Source organism: Salmo salar, chromosome ssa01 (assembly GCF_905237065.1).
Source record: "Salmo salar chromosome ssa01, Ssal_v3.1, whole genome shotgun sequence".
In the NCBI taxonomy this organism is placed as follows: domain Eukaryota; kingdom Metazoa; phylum Chordata; class Actinopteri; order Salmoniformes; family Salmonidae; genus Salmo; species Salmo salar.
The window spans coordinates 50834441-50841442 of NC_059442.1; the positions used below are offsets into that span (position 1 = coordinate 50834441).

The 7002-nt window shown below is 38.6% G+C and overlaps 1 long non-coding RNA gene across 1 annotated transcript; it reads left to right on the forward strand.

The window, feature by feature from the left end:
• The first annotated feature begins 5065 nt into the window (after window positions 1–5065).
• Window positions 5066–6095, forward strand: LOC106604452 (uncharacterized). The gene is made up of 2 exons (XR_001328675.1): window positions 5066–5535; window positions 5885–6095. It is a non-coding gene; the product is annotated as an uncharacterized lncRNA (long non-coding RNA).
• Window positions 6096–7002: the final 907 nt, after the last annotated feature.

Below are 7002 nucleotides of genomic sequence, written 5' to 3' on the forward strand. Positions count from 1 at the left end.
GCTCGCCATTTATGTTGTGGAAATATTCAGTCAATAATATTTCTCAAATACCGGAGCCTGTGAGTTCAAATAGATTTTATTACAATTAATAGAAGCTGAGCTGGTTGATGATGCCTTGGCACACACTTTTTATACAGGTTTCATCCTTACACATAGTAACTCCTCTTTATGTTAATGATTCATCACCTCTGGCATTTAGCCATCATTATCTTTTTGCCTTGCACTCATTTTAGCTTGGTTTCACATTAGGGCATAGAAACATTAGGCAATAGCAATGGTACAAAAATAAACAGACATGCCCACTCCCGAGACAGGTGCATGTCTAATGGTGCCTAATGACCTAGACACATATAGAGTGCACTTATTTTACTCTAAGATGTCACACATGTACTGGAAATTCCCAATACTCCCTACTATCCCTCTGAAGGGAGGCTTTCATGAGGTGTCTGCCTTGTCTGAGAGAGTGAATTGTAACAGAAAGAGGTCGAACTAGCACAGAGGGTGAATTCATTTATATTTTTGGCATTGATATTAACAATCTGGGGAATACATAACCTCTAACAAATAAACTTTTTAAATGTACCTGAACTTCACAAATATAGATACCTGAAAACATTTACTTGAGCTCTAGCTATGTGGGAGTCGGTGCCATTTATGTTCAGGGAGGACAATTTTTTATGAACATGGCCTTATTTCCATTACAGCATATGACTGCGTCATCTCTGTACCCCACAAATATAATTATTTGTACGGTGCCTCAATCGAGCAGTGAATTTGAAACACAGATTCAGCCACAAAGACCAGGGAGGTTTTCCAATGTCTCGCAAAGAAAATATAGGTAAAAAAATACATTAATTTCTCTTTGAGCATGGTGAAGTTATTAATTACACTTTGGATGGTGTATCAATACACCCAGTCACTACAAAGATACAGGCATCCTTCCTTACTCAGTTGCCGGAGAGTAAGGAAACCGCTCAGGGATTTCTCCATGAGGCCAATGGTGACTTTAAAACAGATGCAGAGTTCAATGGCTGTGATAGGAGAAAACTGAGGATGGATCAACAACTTTGTAGTTACTTCACAATGCTAGCCTAATTGACAGAATGGAAAGAAAGAAGGTTGTAAAGAATAAAAAATATTCCAAGCATGCATCCTGTTTGCAATACAAACTCAAATAAGTTACTTTGATTTGGTCATGATTTGTAAAATGCTAATATTGGGACCATTGGTTGCCCTGGGGGCATTTTTTCCCCACTGTAAGGGGTGCGTTTTGCCCCAAACATACTCACTTAACAGTTTACTAAAAACGGATTAAAATGTTTCTCTGTAATGAAGTGGATTATTTACCTTAGGCACCCCTATTGGTACAGTGCATCCGGAAAGTATTCAGACCCCTTGACTTTTTCCAGATTTTGTTACGTAACAGCCTTATTCGAAAATAGATTAAATACAACATTTTCCTCATCAATCTACACACAATACCCCATTGCGACAAAGCGTTTGAACATTTATAAAAAATAGAAAACAGAAATACAGTAAGAACATTTCCAGTATGGTCTCTCTGTTGTCTCTCTCTATTGTTTGTTCAGTAAAAGGTTGTCTCAACAATTAACCTTTGTGGCGCATGAGAGAACAGAACAAACAGCAGCACAGCCGGCACAATGATGGGTTGGCAGGGCTGTGCCAACACACTCGCACACAGCCACGCACGTATGCACACACTGATGATCTCCAATGGGCAGCTGGTTAGAAGGAGAAAGAAAACCAATGAATAGGCTCAAATCGACTCATGCCAGTTTAAATAGAATTCTATTACACATGCCAGTATGAATCCTATTCTATTACACCACTCTGAACACCTTTCACCTTTTTTCGTTAAATGTCTGCTCAGCTCACATGCTCTATATGTGTAATGTATACAATAACTATGTATTCATACTATTACTCTCCCATTCCATGAAATGCCCACCACCCTCACCTGACATGTCTGCTAAAATGTTTTATCTGGTTCTTCAATGAGAAATGGAACAGACAAGGTTAACTTTTATTTTATTCAAGTAAAGACCAACAAAATATGGCTCTTAAACACTTAATTAAAGAGATTGTCAGCAGATGTGGTTTTCCTGCATGAGTTATATTTTTTAAAATTATAAATGTTATATTCAAAGAGGAGCTGGGTTGTAGAGGCCTATGCTGCCACCTAATGTAGTAACAGCAGAGGTGTAGGCATCCTGATAAATAAGAATAAACCCTAAAATGCTCTCAACAATTTACTGGGTTAAAAAATCCATGACAGTGATATCGGATCATTCTCCAGTATCATGCTTAATTATACCAACATTAAATACACTTAGCAACAGAATATGGAGAATGAACAGAGCGCATCTTCAAGACCCGAAATGTATTAATTATGTAAAAGAAAAAAAGAAAAACTTTACCATTACAAATGTAGACAGAGGAAAGATAAAAGAGGACACCCGATATAATTTGGGATGCTTTTAAGGGTACATTAGTGTGAAGAAAAAAGGAAACCGCACACTGCTCTTCATAGTATCACTGATCTTTAACTTCTCTAGGGCCGGCGGGACGAAATCGTCCCACCTACGTAACAGCCAGTGGAATCCTGTGGCGCGTTATTCAAATACCTTAGAAATGCTATTACTTCAATTTCTCAAACATATGACTATTTTACACCATTTTAAAGACAAGACTCTCGTTAATCTAACCACACTGTCCGATTTCAAAAAGGCTTTACAACGAAAGCAAAACATTAGATTATGTCAGCAGAGTACCCAGCCAGAAATAATCAGACACCCATTTTTCAAGCTAGCATATAATGTCACAAAAACCCAGAAGACAGCTAAATGCAGCACTAACCTTTGATGATCTTCATCAGATGACACACCTAGGACATTATGTTATACAATACGTGCATGTTTTGTTCAATCAAGTTCATATTTATATCAAAAACCAGCTTTTTACATTAGCATGTGACGTTCAGAACTAGCATACCCCCCCACAAACTTCCGGTGAATTTACAAAAAATTTACTAAATTACTCACGATAAACATTCACAAAAAGCACAACAATTATTTTAAGAATTATAGACACAGAACTCCTCTATGCACTCGATGTGTCCAATTGTAAAATAGCTTTTCGGTGAAAGCACATTTTGCAATATTCTAAGTAGATAGCCCGGCATCACAGGGCTAGCTATTTAGACACCCAGCAAGTTTAGCACTCACCAAAGTCAGATTTACTATTAGAAAAGTTTGATTACCTTTGGTGTTCTTCATCAGAATGCACTCCCAGGACCTCTACTTCAATAAAAAATGTTGGTTTGGTCCCAAATAATCCATTGTTATATCCAAATAGCGCCGTTTTGTTTGTGCGTTCAAGACACTATCCGAAAGGGTAAATAAGGGTGACGAGCATGGCGCATTTCGTGACAAAAAATTTCTAAATATTCCATTATCGTACTTCGAAGCATGTCAACCGCTGTTTAAAATCTATTTTTATGCCATTTTTCTCGTAAAAAAGCGATAATATTCCGACCGGGAATCTGCGTTTAGGTAAAAAAGAGGAAAGAAAATAAAGCACGGGGTCAACTCGTGCACGCGCCTAAGCCCATTGTCCTTTGATCGGCCACTTGCCAAAAGCGTAAATGTGTTTCAGCCTGGGGCTGCCTCGATATCATTCAGCTTTTTCCCGGGCTCTGAGAGCCTATGGGAGCCGTAGGAAGTGTCACGTTACAGCAAAGATCCTCAGTCTTCAATAAAAAGAGCCAAGATGAACAACAACTTGTCAGAGAGGGCACTTCCTGTAAGGAATCTTCTCAGGTTTTTGCCTGCCAGATGAGTTCTGTTATACTCACAGACACCATTCAAACAGTTTTAGAAACTTTAGGGTGTTTTCTATCCAAAGCCAATAATTATATGCATATTCTAGTTACTGGGCAGGAGTAGTAACCAGATTAAATCGGGTACGTTTTTTATCCGGCCGTGTCAATACTGCCCCCTACCCCCAACAGGTTAATAAGCTTACGTATCGGCCTCACAGCCTTCGTCAGAGCTTTTGTGAATTTTTTTTAATTAGCACCCTTATGTAGACCTAGCCCCACCCACATCCGTTCCACGCATTGAAAGGGGTTGGAGGTGAAGGAAAAACAAATAAGTGTTACCAAATATAACAAGGGTACATTAGGGGAATGATAACCTCATACTCGCCAAAAGTAAATTCTGAGTTAAAAATTAAAATTTATGAAAAATAAATCCCTACTTTAGAAAAAGCCCATAAAAAAAGGTAAAGAAGAAAATACAATTTCTGAACATAAGCAGGAATATAATATTTTACTTTTGAAGAGAGCCAACAACTACTGGTTAAAGTCAAATAAAGCATACTACCTTATCGCAAATAAACCTGGTAAACATCTCACAGCCCTCACAAAACGAATACATGTTAAACCAATTATAATTTTAAAGGATAGACATACAAATTTTAAAAGCTTCTATGAAAATCTATATAAATCCGAATTAATCAAAGGTTGGACTGATCCAACAGCCTTTTTAGACTCAACAACAGTGAAGCAATTATCAGCAGACAAAAATGTATCACTAAAAACAGATCACCCAAAAATAGATAATAGACACTGATAAAATAATTGCACGTAGAAAAGCACCAGGAATGGATGGCTTTCCCATAGAATTCTACTTAACATTTTGGGACAAAAGTAATTCCCCTATTTGTGACCTGTTTCAGGAAACTAGGCATATGTCGTGGTTCACTACTTCGCAGGAGAGACTTTTCTAAAAATCAAAATGCGTTTTTTTGGCAGAAATGCCTCTTGAACATGTGAACTTTCATGTGCCTTAATAACGAACTTGTATGCCAACTGTAAATACTAATAAAATTGTTGAATTACGAGCATAGTTGGTTAAGCCACAGAAGAAAAAAAAACTTCCCGCTAGCCATGATTGGCTGAGATAATGAGTGGGCTGGACATGCCAAGAGATGAGTTTGGATTGGTCTGTCATATAGCACACTTTTGTCTATTTGAGCTGGTCAGTATGTGTAGGTAATCCTGTCTAACATAGCTTTTGTTATGTATTGTGCCGTAAAACTTTACAAAAAAGACTGCATTATGCAAGTATCCATTTCAATAGAATGTCACTGCAACAACTGTTTCGGGGGGAACGCTCGTCTGAATGTGCCAGAGTGCAGAATAACTGATGAATTTACTAACGCTCAACACCGGTTCAAAAAGCGTAATTAAATTGTTGCGAGGAGCACAGTTAGTCACCAACACTCTGGATAACATGAAAACAGCCATCTGCTAGGGCGAGTAAATGGGTCAGCGTTTGGGTGGGAGCTAAAGCTTAAGATGATTCTTATGGCATTGCACACATTCAGTGTAAACCAGAGTGACTTGACACAACAGGCCAAGCAAGCTGTACAAACAAAACGGAAACGACACAGGACGTCTTATTTAATGAACGGGTTTGCTGTCTGCCGTGAAGCATTCATCCATGTATACGGGTAAGAGTCTAGCTACAGTTTCAGATATAGGTTTCTAATTTTGTCAAAGTTATTTTCATTGCAAGTTAAAGCTTACTGTTAGCTAGCTGACATTTAGATGGCTGGCTCGCTAGATAACATTACGTTAATGTTCTGTATAGTAATGTTATCTCAGAATGCCATTATGCATTGCTAGTTATAGAATAATGATAGCTAGCTAACTAGCTAGCTAACTACTGTAAGCTAACGCACTTCTGTACATCACGCTGTAACGTACAACTGACCTTATTTTAGCGCCCAAAAAACGTAATACTTCCAGGTCAACTGTAATATGAATACCATTGTAAAGCACAATTTCTCCCCTTTCCAGCAAAATCAATGACGAGACCTTCATGTTACCCGTTTCTGCATGATTGAAGAAGGCAGTGAGCTCCGTTGGGTCTTTTTTAAAATGGTGAAGCGATACCTACTGTGTGATTGGGAAAAGGGGAGATAAGCTGTGTGGGGAAACTACTTTTTTCACCCGATCTGTCCAACTTATCACCTCTAAAATGAAAATAAAACACTATAAAGAGTTTTAATAATGTGTCATTACATACCTATTTGGAAGGTTTGTGTCGCATTTGTATCAGGTTTTTAGGGCGGCGCTAAAGCTATCTTCAGAAGTAAACAGCGGCTGTCGTGACTTTTGAGAGTCATGTAGGCTTGCAGTGATGACGCAAAAAAATGAATGCATTCAGTTGTACAATTGACTAGGTATCCTCCCTCACCCTGTCCCTGTCGCGTTCCTATTTTTAAACTTTGAGGCTGTATGTATTTAGAGAGTGGGACGTTGAGGTTTCTACAACAATCTATGGCAGCCATGTTAGCACCCCAATAACATTACATGGGGAATATTTAAATAATGCTATGTAACTGAATGTTTAGAATTAGAACAGTATTCAAAATGAGAAAAGTTGGCTCATCCCTCTTCCCATATCCTTTAGGGCCGGGACAATACCAGTATCACTATATTTCTTTCACGGCAAAAATGAAAACACGAAGCAGACAAAACTCTTTGGTCTTTTAAAATCCTGCTGTGTGTAAAATATTTTGTACTATAGCTTGGAAAATAAATAAATGTGACGCTGGATGACAACATAATGATCTTTGTTGCCAACATTGGGGCTGTTTCCTTGCCACATTCCTAACGAGTATCACGATACTGGTATCGTCCCGGCCCCTTCTCCCGCTCTCTCTAAGTGCATTGGCTTGTCTTTCTTAATGTAACTGAAGAGGAGATCTCTCCATTTAATGTCACCCAAGAGCTGCACTCCAATCCCTCCTCTATGTGTGACAGACCACTGCGAAGTTTAGCTTCAGGGAAACAAAGGTGTGTGTGTGTGTGTGTGTGTGTGTGTGTGTGTGTGTGTGTGTGTGTGTGTGTGTGTGTGTGTGTGTGTGTGTGTGTGTGTGTGTGTGTGTGTGTGTGTGTGTGTGTGTGTGTGT